Genomic DNA, 16,347 nt, shown 5'->3' with positions numbered 1-16,347 from the left:
CATAAAGCTCAATAATTGGATCACAGGAGACTCCATCGTAAAACGCACAGATATCCTCCTCACCAGGCTGAGTAAAGAGAAAGTCACGGTTAGTTGCTGATCAGGGGCCAGGATCAGCCGGATGGTACATGTACTTACTTCACTGGATTGCAAGTACCAGTATGATTCAGTCATAATCCATGTGGGTATAAATCACTTGAGATATACCTCCCTGGACTATATGAAGACGGACATGATAAAGCTCTTGCATTACATGTCCCAGGCCTGTATGAACATTGCAATAAGCAGCATTTTACCTTTTCCAAGGATGATACCACAATATGATCAGAAACTTATAGACATTAATAATTGGCTTACTTTCTGGTGTCACTCCCAGTGGTACAATATTTATCAGTATGGGAGGATATGGTCAATAGACTATGCTGCTTTGCCAGGGATAGTATGCATCTGTCCTTTGTAGGCTTTTGAATATTGGCTAAAACACTATCCTCCCACACTGTGTTTTTTTAGGCAATGCTAAACTGACAGTATTTCCAACATAGCAAAACCAACCCTAGAAAATGTAAAGGTATTAATGCTCAATTCCAGGACTCCAAACAAGGAACTCCAATCCCTCCAAGCTCTCCTCACCCTGAAGAATGCAAACATTTGCCTAGTTACTGTGACATGGTTTAAAGCTGTGGAGAGCACCCTGGCAATGCAGTGCTACAATGCCTTCCACACACTTAGACCAACTACTGCACAGACAGGGACTAGAAGTGGAGATGTTTTGATTTACATCAAAAACAAACATACCTCAAGGCTGGTCAAACAGAATGGTGCACTTGCTTTTCCACATCCACATTACTACAGGCAAACTCTGATACCACATCCTTTTGAGCTAAAGATCCCCCTCTATGACCCAGAAAATCTATTGCACATACTTAAACGTACTGCAGACACTCATCACACTCATCATTCAAGCCAGTACCATATCCATAGGTGACTTTAACTACTTCCCTATAAACTGAATCATGCATGCCTCCAAACTAGCAGGCCCAGAGATTTCTGGGCTTTGTCAACACTAACACTCTGGAGCAGTAGTCCATAATGCCTCCAAACTAGCAGGCCCAGAGATTTCTGGGCTTTGTCAACACTAACACTCTGGAGCAGTAGTCCATATGTCCTCTAGGGTGGGAACATACTGGATCTGGTCCTCACTAACAATGGAGAATGCTGTGCGCCACTTAGTGTAATGCCCTCTCTGGTAAGATCAGACTGTAAAGCTGTCACCTTTGAAATGAAAATAAAACTTAGGATCCTGATATCCCTTTTTACAAACTACAAGCTACATTCACAAACTATTCTAAGATAAACTTCCATCTACTGAGTGATAATCTGACACAATTTCAAGCCTCCCAATCCCTAAGAACACTGCTGTCTGTGTGAAATTGTTAATAGGTAGATAAAGAAAGCTGTGCCTATTGACAATAAGCAAAGAACAACCTCAAAGAACAAGCCACCTTTCTGGAATCCCAACATCAATAAGTTGTATAATAAAAACATGAAAGTCATGACAAAAATTAATAAGTGCAATACCCAGTAGGATTAAAACACCCTCATCAAGCTAAACAAGCAACTCAGAAGGCAAGTTAAGTCTACCAAAGCCAAATCTGAGGTACAATTAGCCTTCTAGGGCAAAGACAACCATAAGACTTTCTTTATTTATGTCTGCACCTTAGATGGTAATACACAACAATGAGCACAGCTAATTGTAAATAGAGCCCTGTACTACATTGAGCCAGAAGATATAGTAAATATACTGGTTGGCAAGTTCAGCTCCTCTCCCAGCGTCCCCTTAGGAAATACCACTGAACATAACCTCCCAACTATCAGAAGGGAATAGGTCCTAGACACTCTCTATGTCCAAGAATACTGCATCAATGGGCCCTGATAATATCCCAGGATGCCTCCTAAATCTCATGAAATATGAACTATCAGCACAACTGTCACTATTTAACTAAGCCTGCAGACAGACATCATGTCACATGAATGTAGTACTGCAATGATCATCCCACTATAAAAGGCGGGCCATTATACGTATAAGTCTGAGTAGTCTCATATGCAAAGCTACGGAAGTACGTGTCATAGAAATGATTAACAATGATATGGAAAATATTTAGACACTAGATACAGCTGAGTTTGGTTTCATCTAGGCAAGTCATGCCTAGTCAACGTGGTGGACTTCTTCAAAAAGGTCACAAGAGCAATGGGTGAGGGCAAAATGGTGAATACTGCCTACCTTGAACTGGCCAAGGAATTTGATACAATACCCCACTTGGGCATTGTAGACAAATTTAAGGGATTAGGTATAATCTCCTATCAATGTGGCTCTTAGATTTGACCCAAGAAGTTAGGATAACATTGTCTAGCCTTTATCAAAGTGCGGTCCGCGGACCACTGGTTGGTCATAAGGATTTCCTGGTAGGCCTCGAGAGTTATTAGTAAATACATTTCTAATCTGATCTGGCCTCTTCAGTGTCCATTTTTTCTGGATTGTCTGGAAATAAAGGGATTTGTCTGGTGTCTGAATGTGTTACTCCCATGAGTCCCACCTTTCTTGAAGCTGATTGGTTAATCTCAGTTTGCAACTGCAAGCTGAGTTAAACCAATCATCAGAGATTCAGCAGCATGCCAGAAACCAAAGGTGAAGTCCTATAAAATACCAATTCTGTTTGTGCTATGGTGCATGCAGGAAGTATGTATTTGTTATAGTAATACTTGTCTAGTCCACTCGCTGCACCAGTGGCAGAAGCAGCAGCACCTCTCTGCTCGAGTAAAAATGTAAATGCAATTTTTTTTTGTTAAATATACATCATGTGCAGTACAAAGTGTTTTCTTTTACCCTAGCTAATGATCCTGTACCTTTTTTTCCTGGAGATTATGATCGAGATGGATGACATAATTCAGTTGCATTAATCATAAAGTATATTAGATGTGCTGATGAACTGAATTATATTATCTCAGTATTTTTTTACTGCAGATAGGATCAGATAAGTTCCTGGGGCTGTTATTTGAAGCCACTGAATCTTTAAACTACACTGAGACTGCATGCTTGTTAGGTATGTGTGTGTTCATGTCACTGTTTATATACACCCAGACAGTACTTTTTAATAAGCAAGAAGCTTGTTTTTTTTTTTTTTTTTTTGTCCTGGCAGCTGGCATGGAACGATGAAGGGAATTTTACTGAAAGGGTTGCTTGAGTGAATATTTAATTTTGTTGCTTGTACAGCGTTTATATCACACTATCGAAAGATGAAAATAGTGAATGCTATTTCATCGAACCTAAAATATTTATACCACATAATATCGAACATTCAGAACAGTGAATTATTTTCTTGGGAAAAAATTTGCTGTTCCAAAACACATACACACAACACAAGCACACTTAAAAAACATCAATCCACACACATACACTTCTAATCCTACAACTAACCCTATACTAAACTGTACATACACTACTATCTATCCACTTACCTTAACCCAAACCCTAACCCTAAGGTCCATCACTATCCCACACTCAACTAACCCACACCCTAACCCTAATTCACCTAACCCATGCCCTAACCCTAACTCACCTAACCCGCACCCTAACCCTAACTCACTTAACCCGCGCCCTAACCCTAACGACCACACAATCGCACACTTACCTGAATCCGACCCGTAACTTTCCACCACAGCACTGAAAATAGTGAAGCCACAGAACCGGCCAACCAAATTCGTTCCCGAGGAAAGAATTCAGTGTTCTGCAGCTTCGCTATTTTTAGCGTTCGTTCAAAACGGGTCGATATTAGAACATTTGAAGTTTTAAAACTTCAGTGCTCTGATATAGACCCACTTGTACATACTAGGAAATGTTACTGAAGGGGTTGATTGGGCAAATGTTTAATTTTGGTGCTTGTGCATACCTCAGCATTTTACTGAAGGGGTCGCTTTTGCAAATGTTTCATTTTAGTGCTTGTGCATACCTGAGCATTTTACTGAAGGGGTCTCCTTGAGAAATGTTTCATTTTGGTGCTTGTGCATACCTGAACATTTTACTGAAGGGGTCTCCTTGAGAAATGTTTCATTTTGGTGCTTGTGTATACCTGGACATACTAATGAAGATGTTGCTTGGGGAAATAATTTATCCATGTATCAGGGAAGTGCTTGTGCATATATGGTCAGACTGCTGAAGTGACCCCTGGGCAGAATAATTTATTGTGTCATTTTAGTGCTTGTGCATACACAATACAAACTATTTTACACATTGATGTGACGATTGTAGGCTCACCTCTCCTGGTGAAATATGACTATTTTAAATGTGATTTATGGAAGGGGCTAGTGGGCCACTGAGTTATGTGTTTTGTCCAAGTGGGCCATGATCAGAAAAGTTTGAGAATTACTGCTGTAGTCCAACTCCACAAAGAGGCTGGTCATTAGCAGAGTCCCTCAGGGTTCAGTGCTGGGTCTTTTTTATTTGCATGTACTTCTCTGGCGTTAAGGCCAGCATCAGTGGCCTCTAGTTTACCAAGTTTGCAAATGACTACAAACTAGGAGCTTTCATAGAATTTCCACCAAGACACTAATATCTTCCAGGAAGAGCTAACTCAAACAAATCACTGGTGCCAGAACCATAGCTTAAAACTCAGTGCCAAGAAATGCATAATAATGCCCTCTGGGAAGTTGGCTACCACACCCCTAAAAGTAGACCCAGTAGATAGGAACTGTAAACCTTGAAAACTTGGTCTTATAAATTATTCCGTATCAGATACTATCCTATGTTTGACTTGATGGGTTAAAAGAATTCTGAAATCTGTTCTTACCTTAGTAAACCCAGGTCAAATTTTTTTTGATCAAATTAACAAGCAAGGGGTTGTGTAAGAAAAGTGCAGAGTATTATACATAGTATTAATATTACTAAATCTCCTTTAGTGTTTACGTTTTAGGAAGAGTGAATTATTTCTTCAGTACATTTAATTATATCTGTATTATGTTCCATGGCATCAGTTAAGAATCAGTCAGAAGTTGATCATTCATTTTACAGAAAATGTTAACAAAATGTGGGGCCAGAAAGTAGTACAGCTCCTCCAGTTATTGCTGTATTCCATTAACAGAATCGCTTATATAATTTCATTAACAACTTCTTTTCTGTGTCTGTAGTGGCTGTTTGAATTTTAGTAGCACTTTTATAACTCTATATGCAGGTGATGTTTTTATTTCCATCTCAAGTCCATTGATTTTTCAGTTTTTTTTTCCAATAATTCTTTTATTTTCAATAAAATGAAACAATGCATACAGCCAGAATGACAAAAAAAAAAAAAAAACATTGTAGTAATGAACATTAAAATGAGGCGTTGAATAATTACAGAATATAATACATAATCAAACAGTTTAAACATAGATATAAGTGAGAAAGAGTGTAAAACATAAGAAAAGCATTGTCATTAATAAAACCAAACAAACTGTTATATACAGTATTTACAACATAATGTGCTGCACTTCCACTACCATAATTATCATTGGATCTCCATAAGTTAACAAGGACAAGGGTAAATGATGCTTTGGATGTACTCCTGAGAAATTATTCACTAAGAACTAAATCTAAAAGTTTCTTCCATAATTTACTAAAATAGGCTCTTTTTTTTGGACCTTTTATAATGAATTTATATGCAGAAATATGTTTATGAGCCATTTCTTTGAATTTTCCCCAACTAAGTTTGGTGCGATCTAACCAATTGCTAGTGATGTATAGTTTCTGTTTTTTTATCTAATTTACTTTACTTAGCTCTTGGTCAAACTTTAAAATAAACTTTGTGAATTGTTACACCTCTTGTTAAATTGTTCTTTGCAAAAAAAGTAGTCTTTATTTTAATTGGAAACTGGTCAGTTAAATTAGATATACATTTATATGCCATCTGTGTTCAACATGAACTGTAGCCATTAACTTAAATACTACATTGTTAAATACATCTATTAACCATTTTCTTGATACATGTTGACAGTTGGAATATTAGATGGTTCTCACATAATCCAAACTGATATCCACGTAGTCACAACCACGAAAAACCAGAAGAATAAACCACTGTGGAAACCATAAGAATCCGCTGAAGAATATTCAATACAAAAGTTTTTAATAAAATAAATACAAGTTGAGCGCTTTCATCTAAAAATATTAGACTCCATCAGTTCTGATGAAGTCTAATATTTTTAGATGAAAGCGCTCAACTTGTATTTATTTTATTAAAAACTTTTGTATTGAATATTCTTCAGCGGATTCTTGTGGTTTCCACAGTGGTTTTTTCTTCTGGTTTTTCATGGTTCTCACATAATCAGAATCCTGAGTATAGTTAAAATGATTTTACTTACCAAATGTGATACCTGTAGTACAGAATTATATGATAAAAAAGTAACGGAATGCTGGTGGTATTCTTCTAAACCGACAGTCAACATCTACTCTTTTACGAGTAATGTATCTGGGGGCCTACAGTTAACTTGCATAACTTGCATTGGTTGTCTATTTGAATGTTTTCCCTTATGAGTATTAAATGATTATAATTCTTGGTAGAAAATAAGACTGAAATATTATTGTTAAAAGTAGTTGTGAACCTTGCAGTACAGTAGACTCCAATAACATTTCCTGTTTGGTGTTTTCTAATGTCTGGACAATCAATAAATAAGTCCTTTAGATACTTTCTGGTCATCATGTGTAACCCCAAGTTGTTTCCTGGAGAGAAATTAAAATTTAGTCTGAGATAATGTAGAATTTATAATAATGTCTCTTGGTCTGTAATATAGATTTTATTTTAGTTTACAGTTCCTTAGAAATAATTCATCTATTTCTTTTTCTGGAGTTGCATGCATATTTATGTTCTGGATCCCTGTTTATTTTCTAATTTTCTTGTGATAACAGATCATGTGATATTCATTTTTATGAATATAACCTCTTCATATTCTTCCATTATCTCACTTATTGTGGATAACTGACAGATAATAATATAACATATAGAAAATAACATATAGAAAATAAAGCATACTGTATTTCCTAAGTACGTAAATTACTTACAGACAATATTTACTGTCTTCTTGAGTGTATTAACCCTATGAAAGTGCTAGAACAGGACTGGTCAGACAGTTTAAATAATTATATTTTTATTAGTTCCCTCATTGTCTACCTCATTTTCATATTTAAGACTTATTTCATTGAAAACTTTACAAATAACTCCAGGCAAGGTGATTAAGTTCTATTCTAGTATTCTAAATAATTGTTGGAGACAGGGCATTCTGAATGAAGATAATTGCACTAATGTGATGGCTACTTTTCATATCTTTAGTACACTACAGTGGGATGTAGATAAATTGGTTACCTTTGTTCTCTGATCTTGATGTAAAAGTGACTGATTCTACAGACATCTATGGGGCTCCTTTTCTAAGTCAAATGCCTGTATCGTATGCTCTTTTTCTCACTATTTATTATACCCACAATAACTTTTGCTTATTCTGTAGATTTAATGATTATTTGCAAGAAATGTTACTTGTTAATGTATCAGCAAGTGTTGATTAGCAATGTAGTTACTTCTTTAGTTTTTTTTATATTTATGCAATGCATTATGGGTAACTTAGGCCTGTCATCGCTATTTCTTTCCTTGTTTTCGTTTTCTTTCACTTTTTCATTTTTCCTTAAACCTCAATAAAATATGAAAATGTGCACATTTCTCATTGTTAAATATTTGACTGCTGTAAAGAAAATGCATTCCTTCAGTCAGTTAGCTGACTGTAGTACCAGTCAAACACCATCATAGTTCCATATGTTTACATACGTACACAAGCCAATTAATGTGGAAGACAATTAGGAGATTAGCTACTTGAATTTGTCTACTTTCCTGTCAGCATTGAACTGAGAGGTCACACTGGCTAATTATTGATTTGTCTAACTTAGATGTAAAGAGCGTGTGAGAGCTGCTTGGTCTAATGTGGGACTGGTGCTTCTGCCAAAGGTCAAGTAGACTTTGGATGTGACATCTACCCAAACAGCAGGTCCTGTTTATATTAAGATGTTGGTTTAGATGACTAGAATGGGTATCTGTGGTATTTCAAAACTGACAAATATGCAAGAGATCAGTAGAACAGGGCTATTTGCAGCATTGTTGGGCAGGCAGAAATCAACACACACATAGGAACTTATAAAAGACAGAATAAAGTGACAGAGCTTTTTGATTTTCTTTATAGTTTAGGGAGCTCATACCTGAGTCTTTTTTGTGGGGGAAATATGTTCCTTGTAGTTTGACAATATGCTTGGAGAGATACATGCCAGAGTGGGCATTATATTCTAATATAGGAGTGGTAAGTGAGGAGAAGAGCATGATAATACACTACTTTTACTGTGAGAAAATGCCTTTTGTAATTAGTTGGGCAAGGTAGATGGATTCATTTATGGTAGTTGATAAAAGATGGTTGAAAGTGAAATTGCTGTCAAGGAATATTCCCAGATCTCTAATGATAATATCAGTTTTGAGGTAGGTGTCATTTATGTGGAAGGTCCAGGGGCATCCTTGTTTCCCAGGGAATGTAATGCTACTTCTTTGACACCATGAATTTCTATAGTTAAGGCTTTCTTGGAAAATATAGGAGTCAAATAGGGTGTTGGTGACAACCCTGATTTTGCACTCATCAAACTTGGGCATTAGCTTTCATATTAACAAAGTATATACTGAAGAGTAGGTGCCAAAAACAGAGCTCTAAGGGTCTCTAGAGGTGACATGGTTTCTGATGAAAATGTGGCACCATCCCTGATTCATTGAACTCTGTCAGTCAGTGTGCCAGTTTGCTACCCAATGTCTTATGTAAGGGTTTATATTTAGATGCATCAGATTTTAAGAAATGCCAGATTGCAGGATATTGTCAAAAGCCTTGGTTAGGTTTATCTAGCAGTGTATACCAATCTGTATTCATCCAATGCCTGTGTTACTCTTTCAAAAAGACAACCAGATTAAGTAGGTAGTATCATCCTTTTACAAAGCCAAATACATTTTTGTTGTTGAATTGTAAGTTGCCAATATCCTTATTTATGAATGCTATGAATATACATTCAGTTGCTTTACAAATTAATGTAGTAAGGCTAAATGTTCTATAGTTTTCAGAGTCAATGTTTGGGCCACCCATTTGAAGGGGGACAAAAAACACAATTTTTTCAGACCTATGACCTAAGGAAATGACCAAGTTAAATAGGTTTACAAGAGAGTATGCAACAAAATGATTCATATTAACAAGGAAAGTCTGTTGTGTTCCCTGGACCCACAGAGGTAGTGTTTTTTGGGTTTGGAGTGGGATTTTAGTAGTCGAAAGAGGTAATCAGCAGGGGGTGTTAACTAGATGCTGTATGTGGGCAAAGAAAGGAAGGGCAGAGGTGAGAGGTTTCTGCTAAAGTTGTTGACTAGTACATTTTCAATTACCTTGGGATCAGAGAAGGTGGTACTGCTTGATTTCATAGGTTCATAGGTAAGTACTAGGCTATCTGCCCAAGGGCATTTATAAGCCTAGCCAGAATGTGTTGGCTTTCGCCATCCCCTTAGATTAGTTCTCTGTGCTTCTGTAGATGCAGAGCCATTAGTTCCCTGCACCACTGTCCAGCAAAGCCACTGCATTGATCCCCGGGGTAAATTTTCTGTTTCCCATCTACCTGTCAAGGTTTCTCTTGAAGAGTGTTAGTGAGGGGCTCTGCCTGATGTATATTGAAATCCTGTTCCAAAGCATGGGGAGTCTCTGGGATAGGAATCTATCCCTCCAACATGTCCTATTTATCGTTGTGGTGAAGTTTATATCTCTAGAGCATGTGGCTCTCTGGGATTTGTTGTTTTAGGTGGAGCATGTCCATCAATTCTGGGTTGGACATGGCCTTGTATGTTAGGCAGAGATCACCTCTGAGTAAGCGATATGCAACCGAATACAGCTGGAGTTTCTTGAGTCGGGCTGCATAGGGCATCTGTTTGAGGCCAGTAATCTTCCTGGGGAGGTACTTTTGTGGTCTTTCCAGCTGTTGCAGGTGTCTTGTAAGGTACATCCCAAATGGGGCGTTGTATTCTATGATGGGTCTAATGAGTGATGAGTAGAGAGGCACAATAACCTCTTTTGTTCTAGATGGGAACCCTTTTGTGATTAGGTGGGCCACATAGAAGGATTTTCTAACCACCTTGGCAATATGATTATCAAAAAGAGATTACTATCTATTTGGGTCTCCAGATCCCTTATTACATTTTCTGTATTTAGGGGACTACCACCTATGTGGTAGTTCATGGGTACTTTGTTTTTTCCAAAGGGAATGACTATGCACTTTTTGGCATTTAGCTTGAGGCCATGATTTTGACACCAGGTCTCCGTTTCACTGAGACCCATCTGGAGGGTGTCTGTATCAGCCGGAGAATCAATTATGGCTCCTAGTTTGCAGTTGTCTGCGAACTTGGTCAGCCATAGTCCTCCTATGCTTGCCTGTACCTCTGAGAAGTATATACTGAACAGGAGGGGTCCTAGGACTAAGCCCCAGGGGATGCCACTTATAACTGGTTTAGATTCGGACATAGAGCCTGCAACTCTCACCATGTGGATTCTATCCATGAGCCAGTTGGCAACCCATCTCGTGACATAGGGGTTTATGTTCAAGCTGGTGAGCTTGTCTATAATACTAGAATGGGGAAGGGTGTTGAAAGCCTTTGTGAGGTCTAGGTAGGCTGTGTGGACCTCCTTTCCCTCATCTAATGCCTTGGTAACTGTCTCAAAGAAGTCCACCAGGCTTAGGAGGCATGATCTGCCAATAACAAAGCCAAACTGAGTAGGGTCCAAGGTTTGGAGGTTCTGAATGTCTCTGTTAATGAGTTCCATGATGATGTGTTCCATAGCCTTGCAGACCAAGCTAGTCAGGCTTATAGGGCGATAGTTCCCAGGGTCCGTTGTGGCTCCACCTTTGTGGAGCGGGATAACTGTTGCTGTGCATGAGTTTGAATAGTGTGTTTAGGTGAGGGGTTAGTTCATTTTGGAGCTCTTGTAAAACACAGCCTGGGACACCGTCCAGTCCCATTGAAGCTGTGTTTTTGACTTTGGATAGGGCTGTTTTGACCTGTGTGTCGGTGACTGACGGGGCCCTACATTCTTCTGGTATGGTTATGGGCCCTTTAGGGGGTGAGAGGAGGGTGAAGTTTGCACTAAACCTGTCTGCTAGAATGTTGGCAATATCAGTCAGTTCAGTGTATTTTGTGCCATTCTGCACTAACTCAGAGCAGATCTGAGAGTTTCCACTTAGGTTCTTGACATAGCTAAAGAATGCTTTGTGGTTATCTTTTGAGTCATTGGCAATTTTTCTTTTGAAACTAGCCTTGGATGATTTAATGAGGGATCATAGTTTCTTGCTGATACTGATCAGGGATGTCTTTCCTTCTTGGGATTTTACTCTTTTCTGTACTAGTTTCCTCCTTCTGTTGTATAGCTTGTTTATGGCAGGAGTCCACCAGACTGGTTTCCTTTTCTTGGAGGAGTGAGTCTTGGTTTTACTTGGGATAGCATGATCCATGCATTCCTGCAGATGCTCATAGAGTGCCTTTGCAAAGGTTTCAGCAGCTCGGACAGCATTGTCCTTTAGCATGGGGGCTGTGAACCTTTCCACCTCAGTCTTAAGTAACGTGAAGTATGCTTTTGAAAAGATTTTCATGGTGGTTTCCTTGATTGGGGGCGGGGGCGGAATGTGGATCTCCAGCGTGATTAGTCTATGGTCTGATCTAACCAGCATGGGGCTGACCTGTGGTGTGGAACACCGGTCGCCCATGTTGGTGTTGACCAGGTCCAATATGTTGTTCCCTCTGGTGGGGGTGTTGACTAGTTGATCTATGGCATTTCGAGTTTATAAATTCTAGGAAGCATTGGGCAAGGGAGTTAGTACTTGAGTAGTTCTCCCAGTTTATGTTTGGGTAATTGAAATCACCCAGTATTAGGGTGTTTGGTAGGACCTTCATATTTCCCTGTGTCTCCAGAAATGCAGAATGGGGGTCCTGGGCCATGGTGGGTGATCTGTAGCAAGCTACAATTTGGATTGCAGTTTTGCCCATTGTTAGTTGCACATGGATGATCTCTGATGCATTGTGCTGTGCCACTAACCTGGAGGTGTGGATATCCTTGATGAATATGGATACACCCCCACCTTTTGTGTTTTGGTCCTGGTTCTGTGGCCGAAAGTTATGGTATGAGTTATAGCATAGTAGTGCTGGGGTGCTCTCAGGAGCCTTAAACCAAGTTTCTGTTACTGCACAGATGTCGATGTTCTCCATACTGAGGAGTGCCTCCAGTGCGTGCCTTTTGAGGTTTAGACTTCTGGCGTTGAGTCACATTACCCTCAGTTTTTGGTTACCTGTGCTATTTATGGTGGTGGGTTTGTCTTTTGAGCCTTGCCTAAAAAAGGCATTATGGGGGTGGCAAGAGCATTGGCCAGTATTCAAAAGCCTAAGGGTGACAGGTGCAAGCCATCTCTTGCGAAGCAACGTGGCTTGTCGAGCATATCATCCCAGGTGAACAGATACTGGATCCTCTTTGAATGACACCAGAAACTTAGCCAATTGTTGAAATTGATCATTTTTTCTTTATACTGTGGCATCATTCTTGGTGAGGGCAGGATGCTACTCAGGGTCAGGTTCATACCGGCCTGGGCTACATGATCAGAGAACACATCCATGTCTCTTTTCATGTAGTCCAGGGAGGTACATCTCAGGTCATTCACAACATGGACAATGACAGAGTTGTATTTGTACTTGTTCTGGAGTGACCTGAGTGCTTGTGTTATGTGGCAGATCCTGGCACCCGACAGGCAGCTAACTGTAATCTTCTTTTTGTCCAGCCTAGTTAGTGGGACATCAGTGTGCCTGACTATAGAACACCTATTACTAGTGTGTTGGGTATGTTATTTTGCGTTAAGGGCTGTGATTGCATGGCACACTGATTACGTGAAGTATGTGTTTCATGGTTGGTGATGGGGAGTGGAGGTTGCTTGGATGTCTGCTTTGAAGGTCTCTGTTGCTTTTGCAGATTTTTATTTAGAGCCTCCAAGTATGTTTTCATGTATTCATGTGTGTTATTTGCCGGTGTTGGTTTATTAGGTCTATGCGAGGCTGGTGGTGTGTTGCAAGTATTACCCTTCTCCTCTTGACTGTCAGTTCCAGTCTTGGGTTGAGAGAGCTTTGCCTCCAGTTTGGCTGTATAATTGCATCTCTCGTATATATTAGTGTTTGGTGGTAGGAGGAGAGGGCTGTCTGTTTCAATTTGCTGCAATGCTAAAAATTATATCTGAGGTCCTTGACAATGTTAAAGAGTGCTTTATTCTTATCTTTGAGATAAGCACTATTCAATTCATATTTTGATTTACATGTGTTAATCTTTTGCCTTAATTCTTTATTTACCAGTTTTTCTGCTGTAAGAGAAACATATACTTTATTCCTCAAGGTCACTTTTGAAATTATAGCAATTTGAGTTACTTCTTGGGGTTAGGATTTGTTTTTTCTTGTTGTGCAAGTTGTTGATACTGGGGTTCCACTAAAGGGTTTGATTCTGAACTTGACACTGTATTTTGTAATCATAGGTATTAAAGCTGTAAACCAGGAGGTTGGATGGAAATAGAAGCTGGATGTATAAGTCACTGTTTTAGCCATGGTGTCCTCATTTTTAATATTATTATGCCAAAAGTAGAGCTAGGAAGTAAAGATAAAAAATCACCCTTAATGTAATTGAATATAATGAGATATTTGGGTATCTTAGGCTAGGATTTTATGAAAGATGCTACTAAAAGAGAGAACAAGTGTTGAGCATAAACTGCCATATTCTTAAGAACAAGATCCAATAGGTTTGAGCAATGGTATGTCACTGGGTTCCTGTCAATCCATTGACAGCACTTTTATTTATTTAGTACTGTACAGTTGATGGGGAAAGAGCTAAACAAGATTCACTAACAGTGGAGTTTTCTTTTTTCTCAATTCTTGTGCAGCCTCAGAGTAGGTATATTTAGTTTAGGGTGTGGGGGTGTTCCATACATGGGGGGTCCAGAGGGGCTTGCCCCTCCAAAACAATTACCTCCGATGTTTGGAAAAACTTGTGTCACTCTTTTCACATCAATAATACAGCACTCAATGAAAGTGCTGTGGATGGATCAACATGCATCTCATGTCACTAATGGGTTGAGAGAATTGACTTTGGCAATGTCCTGGAACCATAATACATATCTGTTATTTGTGATACTTGTTCCCAAGTTTATGGATGGATAACTGAAGTCAGGCAGCATTATTGCATTAGGTTCAATAGTTAGGGATACTAATTTGTTGAGGTAGGTTTCCTGGGCTGTAGGCATCATAAAGGGGATACTGCAAATTTTCCATGATATGGAAGGTGGACTTACTTAGAGTTGTGAGGGTATGAAGACGTTTTATTTTACTATCCTCCTGAATATAGTTCAAGGAAATTGTCTTTTTGAATAAAAAAAAATTGACACCCCCATCAGAGACTCAGACACCATCAGCAGAGTGCCTAAATGAGTGACATTAAACCAGGAAGAGAAGCAATGTTGTCGCTACATTGGAACCCTGTTTGTTTATTTATACAGATGTCTGGATTCTTGACAGTAGGTGATTTTGTTGTCTAGGCTTCTAGTGTTGAGTAGCACAGCATTAATAAAGACCTGGCTTGACTTAGTGGCAGGTGTGTTGAGTAGCACAGTGTTAATAAATACCTGGTTTGACTTAGTGAGCAGGTGTGTTGAGTAGTATAATGTTAATAAAGACCTGGTTTGACTTAGTAGTCAGATGTAGGAGGATGATTTTTCATTAAAAAAGGCACTATGTGGGCAGAGACATCTTTGCCAGAATATAGAAGCCTTATGGAGAGAAGTGCAGGCCATCCATAACAAAGTAGAAAGGTCTGTCACACATCACCCTCCAAGGTGACATTCATTTGACCCCTAAAATGGCTTCAATTACTGAAACAGTTTTTGAAGTCAGATATTTTTGTTTGTACTGTGACATATTTCTCTGTGATGACAGGACAATGTTCAAGACCAGTTGCTTACCAGCCTCAAATACATACATGAAGAGCTCAGTGATGTCTCTTCATAGAATATTATACTAGTTTGACATCATATGTCATTCATTACACTAATTGAAATTACAAATATGGATGCATATTTGGGGTGAAGCGATCTAACAGCATTAATGACATTATAAATTCTGGCACTTGAGGGACAGCTGACCATCGTTCTATCTTTGGTCAGAGTAGTGAATGATGCTTCATTATGTTTCACTACTGAGTCACCTCAGTGGTGTGGTATTATGCACTGCCTACCCTAGGGGCATCTGCATTCTGTATTGTTGGTTTGTACTGGCAACAGTAGTGCATTAGCTAGGTGAGGTGTGATTTAGGTTCTGAGGTCTAATCATATTAGTATATTAACTATTAGATCTAGAAGGCTTTGAATGAATATGGACCTTTTTATTATTTCACTATATGTTTGTTTAGTGTGAGGGTTGTGATGTGCTGTAAGTGTAGTGTGCACTAGCAACCTAGGTACATGGCACATGCAAATTTTGCCTTCAGTTTGGATATATAGCTTCACCTGTCATAAGTGGGCTCTGTATCTGTAACAATAAGAAGTTGTTGGTGAAAGTGAGGTAGTTCATACACTCCTTTAATGTGCCTGATGCAGATGGGCTGGCAACAGAAGGGTACAGGCTGCACATGGTCCCATGGTGACAGGAACTCAGAGAGAGTTCCTAACTTTTAGACAGGTAAAACTTAAGTTGCCTACTTTCACATCTAACTCCTCTATTGCACACTGCAGTGTTTAGGATAAACCATTTTTTTCATTTTACCTTTAAGCATCTATAGCAAGACCACCAGTTACTGGAGAGCCCACATTCTGCCTCTCAGTAGTCATCTTGGGATTAGTGCTTCTGTTTTCTCCTGGTGAGAGAAGGAGTGCAGTTACATTATTTCCTGGAGACTGCTGATCATCAGAAAGCTTAATAACTGTTTATTGGTGATAGCTTGGAATCTGTGCTTATATTCTGATCCTGGTGAGAATAGAAGCAGAGTGCATTGATTTCTGACTCTTTCTGGGTGGAGAGTGAGTGTCTGTGCTTAACGTACCTGATTAGTCTTGTTGCTATTCAAGGCATCTACCAGAAAAAGGCTACAAGCCTGCAGACCCTTGCATCATCTGGGACAAGGCTGTGGATCACCAAACAGGTTGTGGCCTGCTTCTCTTCTTGGGATTGGTGCTAACATTTTGCTTCTGGTGAGAGAAGAAGCAAA

The sequence above is a fragment of the Protopterus annectens genome, chromosome 4.part1, assembly GCF_019279795.1.
Source record: "Protopterus annectens isolate FY-2018-M chromosome 4.part1, PAN1.0, whole genome shotgun sequence".
In the NCBI taxonomy this organism is placed as follows: Eukaryota; Metazoa; Chordata; order Ceratodontiformes; family Protopteridae; genus Protopterus; species Protopterus annectens.
The sequence above is the reverse complement of the archived record's forward strand: the minus strand, read 5'-3'. Positions refer to the sequence as shown.